Here is a 15,619-nt window from a genome sequence, read left to right as displayed (position 1 = left end):
TTCTGTAAATACAAGATAGACAGATTGTTTAACTGAGGGGTGTCATGCATTATTTCAAGGTGTAAAGTCTAACAGTATTAATTATGAATGTCAACTTAAATTAATAATAGACCTAACAATAATGGTAAACAAACCAAGTATTTAATATACTTTTGTATTTCAGTGGAGCATAATACATCAGTACATAGGTTACCGCCTTTCATAGTTATTTAACATTGACCAAGGGTATATACATTATAACTGTTATGAAACTAATGTAATTATATTATAGTTTTATAGTGCAACCACAGTATCTATGTTTAGAGGATAATTTAAATGACAGTTTGTTTGCACATTATGAATACTCCAGCCTTCCTTTTATGTCATTCTAATTTACTATAGAAAAGTGTTCATGTGTAAGAAGTATTCAAATGCACATGGGATTTCTTTTCATATCATATACGTCTTATTTTCCAGTGCTTAATACTGAACCGTGTAGCACAAAACATAACCCATTATGCTTGATTTCCTGTACAAGGTTCCCTTTAACTTTTCACTGCATGACTGGTTGGAATGTGCAAATTATAACTTGCAGCAGAATATTCTGAGGGAATAATATTTGCCTTAGGAGCAGTGTGGTCACATCATATTTCCAAGGCAGAATGCAATATTCAACTACCTGCCCCGACAGAGTTCATTCATCACCAGAAGCTACACTATGGTAGAGGTCAGAGCAGTAGAACTTCCCTGTGTTATAAAGAGGCGGCACAGTTCTCTAACTACACTTAAACAAAGTGCTGAAATTCTATTCTCAGGGTTTATGTTCTTTATCTTCAAGGAAAATTAATATGTTTAACATCTAAAGATAGGAATTCATATTTATCTAGTTACTTGAAGACACAAACCAAGGTCTGATTAATCAACTTGAAAAGTTCCATATAGAAGAATTGTTCCTTAGTTGTCCACTGCTTGATTTTTGTGTCTTCCTGACAAGTATCTCTTGTAAGCTCCTGTCAGAGACCAGTTATTGAGTTAAGTAGATGGATCAGTGGCCCTTCACACTGTAATGTTTGTAATAATTTAAGGGTATGATTCCTTTCGTATAATGTTAATGATTAGAGTTAGGTGTCAAACTTAAGCTAATTGTCTAGGCTCCTTCTGCAGTCCCTGAAGCTAAGACCCTCTGAAGGCAAATTACAAACTCCCAAAAGGCAATTAATCACCACTGCCTTTGATATCTGTTTTGAGATAGACAGAAACACCCTCTGGAAGAACGCGTCTCTTCATTGTCTACACAGAAAGCTAAGACAAGACATTTCATTTTTGATGGCCAAATTTACATAAAAGCAATCTCAGACTTAATCAATTACTAAATATAAATCTATCACTTGAAGAAGGAAGTACTTCACAGTAATGAATACAAAAAGTTTTCATAAGGACATTGGGTACAAACAAGACCCAGCAGGTCTGAGATCCTTTTGAGCTCTCACATATATGAAATCTGTGTTGATAAAAGTCAGTAATATCTCTTTTCCAGATTTTTAAATTACATTTGGTATCTGCAATGCAGACAGGTGCATTGTGAGATTTTTAAAAAGTGGATTTAGTCATATTAAAAACTCAATGAGAACATACTTACATCCTCAGGCTCATAAATATCCTTATATAGTGATCCTTAGATGAACAAAAATATTTAAAAAAATCAGCATCTACACTATTGATGAAGTACTTTGCTTTAAAATGGTCTGGAAGAACATTAATCTGTCCTCATACATGTCCATGGGTCTTTGGATTCCCTACAATAATGGGAACAGTGAACATCTGGAAGCCATTTACTAGAATTTGAGGACTTTATCATTATCAATTCATTCAGCATTCATTGTAAAGGCACTAATAAATCTCTTTAGTGTTCTTCGGGATCTCACTTAACATTCAATTGTTCTTATGGATCTACCTTACAGTTCAATTGCGGTACATTTGTTTAAATGGCGCCAGTATGTGCTCAGATTTGTCTCTAGACAACAAATACATTTGCCACTTTTTGGTTGCTCTTTTTCTTTGCTTTTTTATTTATTTGGGGACTTTGTTGGATTTTAGAGGTGTTCTTGTGCTGTTGCTTTTTTAAACTGAGCAGTTCCCGCAGAGACTCTAGTCTTTACACCAAAACCATTGTTAATAAACATTTAATATAATCTTGATGCCATATAGATTCCTCTCTTCTTAGCCACTTTTTTCATAAAATTGGAAAAGAATTTGAAGGCAGGAAGTTAATTTCCAAGTCAAGAGCCGCAGCATGCTTTTTTTTTTTTTTTTCTTTAACAACACTGCCAGAAGTAATTATGAGTATGTTTAATTCTTAGGAGTTTAGCACTTTCAACTGTTAGTCTCTCTGCAAGGTTTAAACTCACAGAAGAAAAAAATCTATAAGTAACATTTTACAGGCGTCTTAAAACTTGGCATATACTACCAATTTTATGCTGCCAGGAAGGTTCTCCAAAATATTTACATTCAGAATTTTCTTTCATAGGACATGGAACACTCTTGAAGAAAAAAAAGAAATAACTATTTTTTTTCTCACTTTCTGTGTGCTGAGAACACAGAAGATTTAAGGGCCTGTTTCAAAATTGTTACAGTTCATCTTTTTTTTTTATGTACTGCATTTCATATACATCATTCACACTGTGCAAATTCTTTTGTTTATGAACAATCTACTTCTCTGATCTTACCACTCCTACTGGAAGTTATATAGTGTGACCACAGTTGTGTTATATTGCCATATGGAAAAGAATTGGGGAAAGGACAGTGTAGGCAGAGAGGACAGGTGAGGTTCTTTTGTCTCCTTCAGCCTCTGAACCCAGTTTCTAATCTGCTCTCACTACAAAAATATTAAGTTCTCAGACTAAGCTAGTTTTTGTCTCATTTTGTTACATGAATTGGGGTTGACCTGGCACACTAACCACTAAGCAACTAATCTTGTAAGTCACTTACGTTTGTGTCTACAAAACTGTAATTTCTTCTACCCTTACACCCACCACATGCCCATACCTCCTGCATTAGCATACAGCCACTCTCCTACTCATTCCAGTGGACGTTCCAGATAACCTTACAGTTCCATCAAAACCTTTTTTTAATAGACTGTGATTTTAAAGCATAATCTAGTGTCCAATTTATTTTTAATTCCAAGTTACTTAAAAATAAAACTTTATCCACTATGGTGAAGTAACCTGGGTGTCATAAATTGAAAAGCTTGACATTCTACAGAATATTAAGTACCTCATTACTGAGCAGTGCTTGCACTACCTTTGCAAAACACATCCAGTATCATGAAGTCTCATATGTTCCTATGGAGAATCTGCAGTAGACTCTCACTGAAATGATAAGGCAGTATAGTAGCAGTAAAAAAGCCTTTAAAAGTAAGCTTTTTAAAAATGTAATCGGGAAATATTTCAGGATATGGGGTTTTTTTGCTCCAGTTCAGAATGAGTCAGTGTACTTAAATGTTTGTGATGTGAATATTTCTTTCTGTACATACACTAAAAATATGTATATATTATGTGTGAACATACACTAACAAATACTGAAAGTGAAAATAGTGTATCGTTTGTCTTTACAACTGTCAGACCAAATACCGGCATAACTGTTGTCTCAGGCAACAACAATAGCAACTGCAAAACAGTTAAAAAAACCGATGCAAAGTGTGTAAACCACGTCAATGGTTGTGACTTATTGCCACAAGAGGGAGTGAATCCCAAAGACAATGATCCTATGATCCTCCTTCGATAACCCAACTTCCAGGAAATCAGCTGGAGGGACAGAGAATGAAAGTATTCAAGCCAGACATAATAGCACATGTTAGATAAGATAAATGACACCTGAGATAGTCTTGTCAATGAAACTGAGGGGTTTTATACGGTCATCAACACCTACATTTGCATTAAAAATGAAATTAGATGATAGCTTCTTTGTTACCAGTTTCCTCTGCTTAAAAGGCTCTGAGAAGTTATTACAACAAGGTCTGAAAATGATTCTCTACAGTGAATTATTCAACCACTAAATCAAAAAAATAAGTGGACTGTCAGATTTGTAAAAGACCCTCTACAGTGGAGAGCAGACTGCAACTATCCAATTATCTGCTCCCTTGGTTGCATAACTGATCTATGAAATCGAATTAAACACGACTCTGCAGACTTAATATTAATATTTCAATGCCAAAGGATCTGGACCAAATCTGCTGAAACAATGAGGAATACCTAAGTCCTCTTGTGGTTTGCAAATGGAAACTAGGAAATCTTGAGTGGTTAAAATCTAGAATTAGTTATTCTGTTTTCTACAATTGAGCATTATTAACCTGTATTCTCACTTTCTCTACTAAAATCACAACCCTATTCATTCTATCCCGTCTGCAGCAATAAGCAAGCAATGGAGCATACCAAAGAGGATAGTTAACAGTCCCCTTTATTTTTGTGCAAGCTGTTTTGGGTTTCCTTTTCTTGTTGGTCTTGGGTTTGCTTTTAGTTTTGTTTTTTCCTTTCCTTAAATTAGTCAGTCATTTGCAGCAACTGCAAATACTGCAGCAATGAGGAAACTGAGAACCATATCTGTCCTCTTGTCACTGTCTCTCTTCTTTTCTCTCTGTTCCCTTCTTCTGCCCATTCTTCCTTATGTGTGTTCTACCGAGAATCACTACTAAGCATTTTCAGCAGCAAACAGAGTCAAGGTGAAGTACTAGGAGTTCTCTGTTATTCCAGCTTTCCAGGAACATGACAGAACTATACTTTTGCCTTGAAGACAGTTTTATTTGAAAGGGGAAAGGAGAAAGGGGAAAGGAGAAAGGGGAAAGGAGGAAGGGGAAAGGGGAAAGGGGAAAGGGGAAGGGGAAGGGGAAAGGGAAAGGGGAAGGGGAAGGGGGAAGGGGAAGGGGAAGGGAAGGGAAAGGAAGGGGAAAAGGAAAAAAGAAAAAGGAAAAAAGGAAAAGGACTGATTTAAGAGAACATACGATTAAGTATCTCTCTGTTTATGTGTATGTGTAATTCAGTCATTTCCACTGTGTCTTTTGTCAATGTTTCCCGCTAGTTAGGGAGATAACAAAATGTCCCTTCCATCTCTTTCTTATTCCCTCTTCTTGTCAGTACATGCCACTCACAGGCTGAGGCCATTAAGCTGAAAGGAATTAGGAGTTTTGTTCTTCCAGTCATCTGGGATTTCAACTCCCACACAGGAGAGGTGCCTGGAGACAGTCTTCAGTTATGGTCTTGCTATGCAGTCTCCAGCTGCTGCTACATCAATGCTTATGCCAAGCCTAGGCCTAAGCCACCACCATTTCAGCTAACTACAATCTTTTAAGCTGTGTGAGTGACAGTGAACACATGCCAGGGAAAGGATGATGTATAGATGTCTAGATTTAGCTAGACAGAAGGAATTGTTCTACCACATTCTTGGCCTTTTAGGTACCTCTGTGGGGAATCTGGCAGTGATCAAGATGATAGATTGTTGCCCAGAAGCTCTCCTATACCCATTTGAGCTAGATGTACCTGGAGAACTGGTGTCATATTCAGGGTAGAAATCAGCTTCAACTTTAGATACCTAAATTTGCGTGGTTTCATATATGTTATGGACACAGATGCCCATGTATATGTTTCTTCTGCTGTTAAAATGCCATGGGGTATTAGATACATTTACAAAAGGCTGGTAGATACAACGTACAATCTATAAGAGCCTCATGCCCTTATGCAGTAGCATAGAGGCCGAGTGTTCTCTAGGTCTCACTGAACATTATGAGACCATATAGTTCACTGTTGACACCTATCTAAAGGCATCCAAATCTATGTATGTTAGTTTCAAACTGAACTTCAGAGTTGACATCTGGCAGGTAATTGGGTTCCTGTTAGGCATAAACTATGCTGTGCCTACTACAAGAGAAGCATACTTGGCTTCTCATGGGAGGTATTCTGTGCTGAACATCTGAAAAATGCCCTGAAACGCAAATCATACAGGTCAAACTGTAATATTTAGCAAATCATGTGTATATTTATATTTAGAACTTTTCTTAACATATCCATTTCCAGCATTGTCCCATTTCTCTGCCATCTGTGATGACAAAACATGATCTAGGTCTTAAAAACTTTTGAACTAGAAACAGAAAATTTAGCTATTATTGGGTACTGGCAGCACAATTCTGGGTCTTTGGACTCTTTTGTCTTAAAACCAAAAGTAATAAATACCAGACATGTTAAGTACTTCATCTGCTTCTTATTTAATTCAGTTCCAGCATTAAATTGTGGAAGGTAATTGCTTAATGTTTTTGTATGGTGCTGGAATCTTTGTCATTGACATTTGGTCCTACAAATAAATACAAATTCATGAACTTTTTTCAACCCTCATGCCATCTTGCTTCTATCTGAGATCTGCTACCAAATACACACAACTGAAGCTTAACCATCTGAACTCTTCATTTAGAAAATATTAAGTTCAGTTCTACAGCTTGTTAGTCCCACAGATTAATGACAGTACTTGTCGAGATCATTTGTCACTAAAATATAAATTTTAATCAAAATAATCAAAACCTTTGCACAAGACCTAGTGTTTGTTGACAGAAAATGCCTATCTGCTGAAAGCAAAATTGTTTACAAGATTAGTTTTGACAAATCTATTGGATTTTTTAATTGCAAAAATATCTTACTGGTTTCAAAGCAAAAATAATATTTGTTTTCTGTTTGAATATATTTTTTTCCAAGAGGTAAACTAATTAAACTGATTTTTTAAAATGAAAGGCTTAATAAAAAAAAAGAAAAAGGTTTTCAACATATTGAAAGACCAAATGGCATTACTTTGTGTGGACAGTTGTTGAACATTTATTTTCTTAAAGATTTGGATATTTGGTCTTATTTACGATTAGGAAAAAAAATAGTTTTGAGTATTGGGAAATAGGAAAAGCATTTTGCCCAAATCTAATAATGGCATTTACGAAAAAGTTTTCCAAGGGCATAATAATGACTGTGTGGTGGGTTGACCTTAGCTGGACGCCAGGTGCCGCCAAGCTGCTCTAATGCTCCCCTCCTCAGCACAATGGGGGGGGGGGGGGGGGGGAGAAAACAAGATGGAAAATGATCTTAAGGGTCTTTTCCAACCTTAACGATTCTATGATTCTATATGATTCTATGAAAAAAACCTCATGGGTCAAGATAAAGGCAGTTTAATAAAAGCAAAAGCAAAGTCTGCGCACAGAAGCAAATGCAAAACAAAGATTTTATTCTCTGTTTCCCATCAGCAGGCGATGTCCAGCCACTTCCCAGGAAGCAAGGCTTCAGTATGTGTAGCGATTGCTCCAAGACAAATGTCATAAATAATGAATGCTCCCTCTTCCTCCTCCTTTCTCTTAGCTTTTATTGCTGAGTGGATGTCACATGGTATGGAATGTCCCTTTGGTCAGTTTGGGTCAGCTGTCCTGGCTATATCCACTCCCAAGATCTTGCCCGCCCCCAACCTACTGGTGAGGGTGGGAAACGTTGGAGAGACAGCCTTGATGCTGTGTGAGCATTGCTCAGCAGTAACCAAAACACTGGTGTGTTATCAACACCTTTCTAGCTACCAATACAAAGCACAGCACTATGAAGGCTACTATGGGGAAAATTAACTCCATCTCAGCCAGACCCAATACACATAATGACTGCCATTGCTGAGAAAGAGGTAGCGTGGAGGTAGAAATAGATGCCAGCTCCCCATGGATTCCACTGCTCCGTTGCCCCAGCAACTGTGGTATCTTAAATATATAGCTCAATTTACTGAGATGCTGACCTCCATCAAAACATTCTTTGAGAATTAAAACAAGCAAATAAATATGACCTGGACTATTTATAGAAATGACCTTTCATGAGCTCTTTGTTGAAGGTAGATTTGTGTTCTGTTCTGCATGGGTGTTGCCAGGAAGAAGGTGCTTTCAATTGTGACATTAAAATACAATGCATTTGATTTTAAACTTTGAGTTTCTAATGTATAAAATAATCATACTTACAAGCAAACCAGCTACACTGGGGTTTTGTTTTGATTTGTTTTGTTTTGCTTTTTTGGAAATGCCCATTTAGCTGTGGTGTTTATTTAGAAATTAATGTATTAAGCACTCGCATGAGTGAAATAGACAATGGCACAAAGACATAGTCATTACTCAGTTCAATTATCACTTTAACTGCGCATGCCCATATAATATGAAGAGTATACATATGTAATCACAGTCCCATTCCCCTGTTGCTTGCCTGTTCTGATCTGTTGTCCCTATTAGCCAGGTTTTTCTGCAATAAGGCCATGGGTTGTGTGTCTCTGGGAAGGGAACATATTTTTGTGTGTAACTTCATAATATATAGCAGAAATGTAACAGGACTGTTGAAATAATTTTACTGTGGATAAATGTGCCTTTCCTCTGTCCCAAATAATATTCTTTGAAAGATATAGGTTCTCCCTATGATTTTAAGAAAAAAATTCCCATCATTTTCTGCTGCTATTATGATTATATTCTTCTGAATTTTTAACCTGATGTCAAGATAGTTGGTTATCAAACCCTTTAAGACAGAACCTCCAGAGTAATAGACTACTACTACCTTTTCCAATCTACTTGGTTACTGCAAATTACTGCTACTCCACATCACCTCACTATTTGAGATTATTTGGAGTTCTAATTGACAGATTTTTATTATGTGTCTTCTCACACCTCATGACCAATAAATTGTTAACAGAATCATATAACTTCGAATGTGTGTTGTTACACTTTTTAGCATCAGTGGGAAGCTGTCTGTGGTAAACATCCACATGTAGCTCTTAAGTACAGAGTTTCTGTCAAAAAAATGTACAGTGCCTACAGCACCACAGTACTAAAGTGTGCCCTACAATTCTCTGACTTGTTTATTTTTTGTGTTTTTCTTGCCCTGTATTACCCATGAACACACACAGAGCTAAAAAAATATTGAGGTATATTTACTTCTGTAACATAACATAAAAAGATGAAAAATACATCATTATTTCTTATATATCTAAATTATGGTGGTTCTAATTTTTTTCCCAAATGAAAGCTTTTGTATATGGTCCATAATTGCATTCAGCTGCACATTTCTGAAAATAATTTCATATATTTTAAAACTGTCTTCGTAATGCTTTGTATCTAGAAATATAAAGAAAATTATCTAATGATACAAATCAGGATTTAAAAACGAAATCAAGACCCTTCCATACAATTGTTTTAATATACATAGATTTAGTAACTTTCACCACAATTGCTCTGGGTTTAGGCTAATGCCATACCAAAAATGGCCTTGCTTAATGTTAAGTGGACCGCCAAGGTGCCTGCTTCCCTTCTTAATCAGACTAAATAATCACCAAAAGTGGCTTAGGCAAAGACTGTAGTACAGAGGTGAGAGTTCTTCATGCGGAATGTTGCTATTTTAATTGTACAACATAAACCAGAATAATATTTTCTGACACTATTTTTCATTTTAAAAACAACAAAAAACCCAAAATAATTTATAGTTTATGTGAATTTCTAAAATCTTAGATTCTATTATAAGAAAAAAAAAAAATTAAAGATAGGCTGCCAAAGATTCAAACAAATTTGGAACATTCATTTTTATTATTAATCACTTAGGACAGGAGACCATTTTCACATTCTACCATATGACTTGGATAAGTATATGTCAAATTTAAAGTTAAATTAAGGTTATAGGTAGTATCTGTTGAAGTTAATTAAAAAAAGCTTCCAACTAATTGCAGACAGGCTTAGGCTGCCTGCTTGATGACCATTTGGACGTCATACAGATCTTATTTGGATAGTCATATTAAGAACCATGAAAGAGATTGCTCAGAACTGATCTTTGACATAACAATGTATAATATTTTTACATTTGCATAAGGTGGCATGTATACTGTATGTATATATATATATTTATATGTATATAGAGTAGAATTCTTATGTGTAATGAAATGATGTAGTAAAAATATGTTATTATCATACATTTGGGATAAGCAAATTACTGATGAATCTGCATCACACATGGATTCATAAATATAAGCATTTTCATAACAGGAAGGATTTATGGTCACTTAGTATGACCTTCCACTTAACTCAGGCCATAGATTACACGTGTCAAATGAGTTATCAGCTCTTTCTTTATGGTGGGAATGGAGAATTCCATATATCCCTGGATAAGGTTATTTAATTTCATGATAAGAAAAATCTACATCTTGCACATTTAAAAAAACCAACAACAACAACAAACCCCAACCAAAACCAAAGCCAAATGCTTTCATCAGTTTCCCACCACAGGATTTTACTTTCCTTTGCAATAAATCTGGTAATCATAACAAATAAGTGTGAAAGGGAACCTGCTCTCCCCATAGACACATGTTGAACATGCTGAATTACCTCATGGACTTATCTGTGATAAGTAAAGTAGGTAGTTTGTCTCATTGTAATGTGTTTTTTTCACATTTTGAATTGTACTTGTATATGATTCTGGTGAGCTCTTTCCAACTTGTCAGGAACATATTTAAAATACAGCTTATCTCAAGCGGTTATCAATAAAACCTTCCTGACATTTGCAGAGGCAATTTTTTTTTTTCTGTTGATGTTTTATTTTTATTTCCCACAGCTGAAAAAGCCATCTACTTCAGTATAATGAGTACCATTTTCCAACTTTTGAAAGGAGAGGGAAAATTCTAAACAATATAAAAATATTTCTTCCTTTTAAAAAGGATGTTGAACGTCAAAGGCAGAAACCTTTTAGAATACACATACAGTAAGAAATACCTTATTCCACTGTAGAAGAAGCTTTTGAATTGTAATCAAACTTCTCTTATTTTAGCCAGTCACAACCTATTGTACCTTTTACCTAAAATCCAGCGTTTCAAGCCCTAGATTTCAGGCAACTCCACATTTCTTTGTTGAGACTTCTAACATTCCACTCCACTGAGCAGCTGCAATCATCCATCACAAAAATAATAAAACAAAGACAGGGTAGGGCACTAAAACACATGAGGTGATCAAAGGTACGTGATATATGAAATTTACCACAAAAGACTTAAGTGTGCACCATGCATGCCAACACCGTACGTATGTTCAGCGTCGTAATAGTTGTATTCAGATGTATATGTCATCTCTGAGACTTAGATTCCTTTCTAAACACAAGGTTGTATGTTTATCTCCTAATTGTCCTATTCATACATAACCCAGAGTTTATAACAAAAGTATGACTAATTTTCTCCAGAAGCAAATTGTAAACGCTGTGGGAGAAAGGTTTTTTTGATACCAAGAGAAGCTGGCATGCTTAATACGAATATGCCATTCAGCCTGCTATTGGGCAACTTGAGCAGAGGGGATTTGAAGAACTGATGAGAAATGGAAAATTCTGAGTGATTTTGATTTATTTGTCATTTTCAGAATGCAAATTACAGCGCCACCTTCTAGAAGCACTCATAGGGCTTCATGTCACAAAGCACTCCCTGAATAAGCTTTCCAACTCAGCACTAAGGATTTCAGTGAATTGTATGTCCTAACTGCTTTAATGCTTACAATTCATACTTGTTGGATTCTGATGTCCCATTATACATCATTCCTCAAAAAAAAAAAAGTGTTAATGTGTAACTCAGAAATGGGAGTGTTAACTTTTTAATCAGTTCCATTTCCTTCTCTCTTATAAACTCTCATTTTTTTTTATTTAAAATAAAATATCATTATGGACAGAGATACATGACATTTTTCAGGAATCCCATTTCATTCTGAGTCTTCTAAATTGGGTGTAGAGCTCTATGGAAAAGAAGAGATAATATGAGAATATTAAGGTTTAATTCAGACAAAACACAAAAAGAAGATTATATTCCAGACTGATGAAATCAACATTGTTTATGGATATCTGATTTCTCCATATTTTTTTTTACATTTTGTTTTTAAAATGTTAATTATTTAAAGAATATAAATTACAGGGAACTAGTAGCTCATATGTTAACCAGCTGATTGGTATCTAAAGAGTGTTGTTAGTGACGAGATATCAGCGGGAGCCACTAAGGTTTAGTAAGAGAATAATCATGCCTACTGGTTATAGACCCATCAAGATAGCTGATAAAGACATAAAAACATTGGATTGCTGAAAACAGAAATTAGACAAAACTTAAACGTGAAATTAAGAAATTTAACTAAAAGACATTAAATACAGGAACAACCTTCTAGCAAAACAATGACCTAGGGCCATGACCTAGGGCCAATAACTTCTGTCTGTCTTTAAAAAAATCCCAACCTGCTGTAATCCAGGTATCAGTTTGGTCACCACAGTAGTCTTCTCAGGCTTTAGAATTTATGTGTTATATGTAAATCCCATGTTCATGATCTATGAAGATAAAAGTATCTTCTTCAGTGCCCTCAATACACCAGCAATGCAATTCTGCATAAAAACAATTACTGTAATTCAGTTTTCTTCAAGAGTTATTTGCCTTCAAGGATCAGAAAATTTGGGAATAAGGATAAATTTTTGTCCACATCCAGATGACAGGAACATTGCAGTCTTTTTTTTTGTTTTTTTTTTTTTTTGAAGCATAGTACAAAAATCACCTTGTACATTCCTCAACTATTTTTCATCAACCACTTTGTTGGCTGATGCCTGGCTAGTGCCAGTCTATGACATTTACCACTTCAGGCACCTGAGGACCGAAATGCTTGGTTTAGCTCAAGTCACATGGCCCCAAAGAGGAGTATATGGGTGAAAGTTAACAACTTGTGACATGCCACAGATTAATATAGAAGATTTATTGGGTTCCTGCAGCCTTAAATACTCTGAAGTATAAAACACAAACTTGTACCAGATGGCTTGTGTAGCTGCCCATATGAGTAAAGTGACTTACGAGTTAAGTACTGACATAGCTGGGACTCCAGAGATTCACTGCATAAAATCCTTAGCCCACCTGAAACCTCTGCCAAAGTCCCTACTGAACTCAGTAAGCTCAGTTTATTATTTAAGTGAGAACCTCTCCAAGAGCTCTGAGGCTGGATACTGAGTACTGACAGTCCCAGTTACAGTCTCTTCCTTGCAGGAGCTCTCAGAGCACTTCAAGGCCAAGCATTTCACATAGCATTCAATGAACAACACCCTTATTCACAAGAGAAGTTTGAGAGCTGTGTGAAAAAATTCCTCATGCAGGTTGAAACCAGTGGCATTATTGTTTGACTTCCAAAGAATGGAGAGAGTAAAAATGAAAATAAATTCCCTCGTGTTTTTCCATGACAGTAACATTAACAGTAACCTGATTATTACCAGTATGATTAGCATCATTCCTTCAAAGTGGCCAACATTTAATAAGTAGGAGGGTGTTTTAAGGTTAAAAGAAAGCTCAGAACTGAGCAGCTTCCCTATCACTCTGTTATCCCCCTCCACACAACATATACATACACAGTCATTTTTTTTTGCTCAGTATAGCAGTTGCTGAGACACCCTGTGTCTCTCCTCTGGATAATCTCTGCTTACTTTCACTAGGGACAAGCATCTGACAAGCAGCAGCTTCTGGAAACACATAAAGAAAGAACCAACTGGAGATGGTAACAACCATCAGGCCAGATCCTCAGCCAAGGCAGAGTTACACCAATTACCACACTGCTTAAGAATCTGACTTCCAGGGTCTGCTTATATTAAATCATTTAACACAACAGAGAGAGACATTTGGAGGAGACCTTTTCCATGCACAAGCCACCAGTACAACATATGTTTTCCAATAATTCCTAGATATGATTTATTTTAAGCAGTACCCATTCAGAGCTCTGGGTTGCCTGTAGCCCATCTCAGAATATATGGTAAAGAGTACTTCTCATTCCTGTTCTTCTTTGTACCACACTACTTCATTATAATCTTATATCACTTCAGCATATAACCCCACAGTACCACCCCCTTTCCAAATCCAAGCTTTCCTTATCCAAATCCCCCTTTCCTTATCCAGGCTTGGATAAGTGCACTCTGTGCTGGATTAAAAACTGGCTGGACGGCCAAGCCCAGAGAGTGGTGGTTAACGGAGCCAAATCCAGCTGGCAGCCAGTCACGAGTGGTGTTCCCCACGGCTCAGTGTTGGGGCCGGTCCTGTTCAATATCTTCATTGGTGATCTGGATGAGGGGATCGAGTGCACCCTCAGTAAGTTTGCAGATGACACCAAGTTGGGTGGAAGTGTTGATCTGCTGGAGGGTAGGAAGGCCCTACAGAGGGATCTGGACAGGCTGGATTGATGGGTCGAGGCCAACTGTATGAGATTCAACAAGGCTCAGTGCCGAGTCCTGCACTTCAGTCACAACAACCCCATGCAATGCTATAGGCTTGGGGAAGAGTGGCTGGAGAGCTGCCTGGTGGAAAAGGACCTGGGGGTGTTGGTTGACAGCTGCCTGAACATGAGCCAGCAGTGTGCTCAGATGGCCAAGAGGGCCAATGGCATCCTGGCCAGTATCAGGAATAGTGTGGCCAGCAGGACTAGGGAGGTGATAGTGCCCCTGTACTCGGCACTGGTGAGGCCGCACCTCGAGTACTGTGTTCAGTTTTGGGCCCCTTGCTACAAGAAGGACATTGAGGTGAGGGAGCATGTCCAAAGAAGGGCAAGGAAGTTGGTGAAGGGTCTAGAGCACAAGTCTTATGAGGAGCAGCTGAGGGAGCTGGGGTTGCTTAGCCTGGAAAAGAGGAGGCTGAGGGGAGACCTTATTGCTCTCTACAACTACCTGAAAGGAGGTTGTAGCGAGGTGGGGGTCAATCTCTTCTCCCTAGTAACAAGTGATAGGACGAGAGGAAATGGCCTCAAGCTGCACCAGGGGAAGTTTAGGATGGATGTTAGGAAAAATTTCTTCACTGAAAGGGTAGTCAGGCATTGGAACAGTCTGCCCAGGGAAGTGGTTGAGTCTCCATCCCTGGAGGTATTTAAAAGACGGGTAGACGTGGTGCTTAGGGACACGATTTAGTGGTGGACTTGGTAGCGCTAGGTTAACGGTTGGACTCGATGATCTTAAGGGTCTTTTCCAACCTTAACAATTCTATGATTCTATGAAATTCAGCCACCTACCTCAGAAATAAAGTACAGAGTAAAGAAAAAAGGATCTCCGTTGTGAATCAGAATGGATAACAAAACAAAGATTGGAAGGATCAGTGAGGAAGGGTACCATATTTAACATCTGGAGCTTTTTCACCAGTAATATTGTATTGTCAGCTTCCTCCACAGATCCCAGAGAGTTGAAGCTCTTGACACAAGGTGAATGGAATCCAAGTAACCTACTTTCAATTAATAGGACAACAGGAGGTCATTACCTTGAACTCCACTGAGAAGCGAACCAGAGGCATGAAAAACGCTGCACTTCTGACCCTCACATTACGGTCTTTAGGCTGGAAAGGTAAATCATCTAGGTAACTAAGTTTTAAATAGTGCATAGGCACATGTTCTCTTTCAGTTTTCAGGCAACAGGATTTGATGTAATTGAAAATATTGGAAGAGACATGTAAGGAAAAGTATGGTGAATAACCATGAAAATGAACAGCTCAAAGCTTTTTTGAGACAGAAATGTTTAAAAAATGGGGACATATTCTGACCTCAGTGCAAACTTAAAGTCAGTGCACTCACCTTGGGTTGATCCATATTTGCACAGGAGAG

Source organism: Platalea leucorodia, assembly GCF_965183815.1.
Source record: "Platalea leucorodia genome assembly, chromosome: 3".
NCBI classification, from domain to species: Eukaryota; Metazoa; Chordata; class Aves; order Pelecaniformes; family Threskiornithidae; genus Platalea; species Platalea leucorodia.
Note: the sequence above shows the minus strand (reverse complement) of the source record.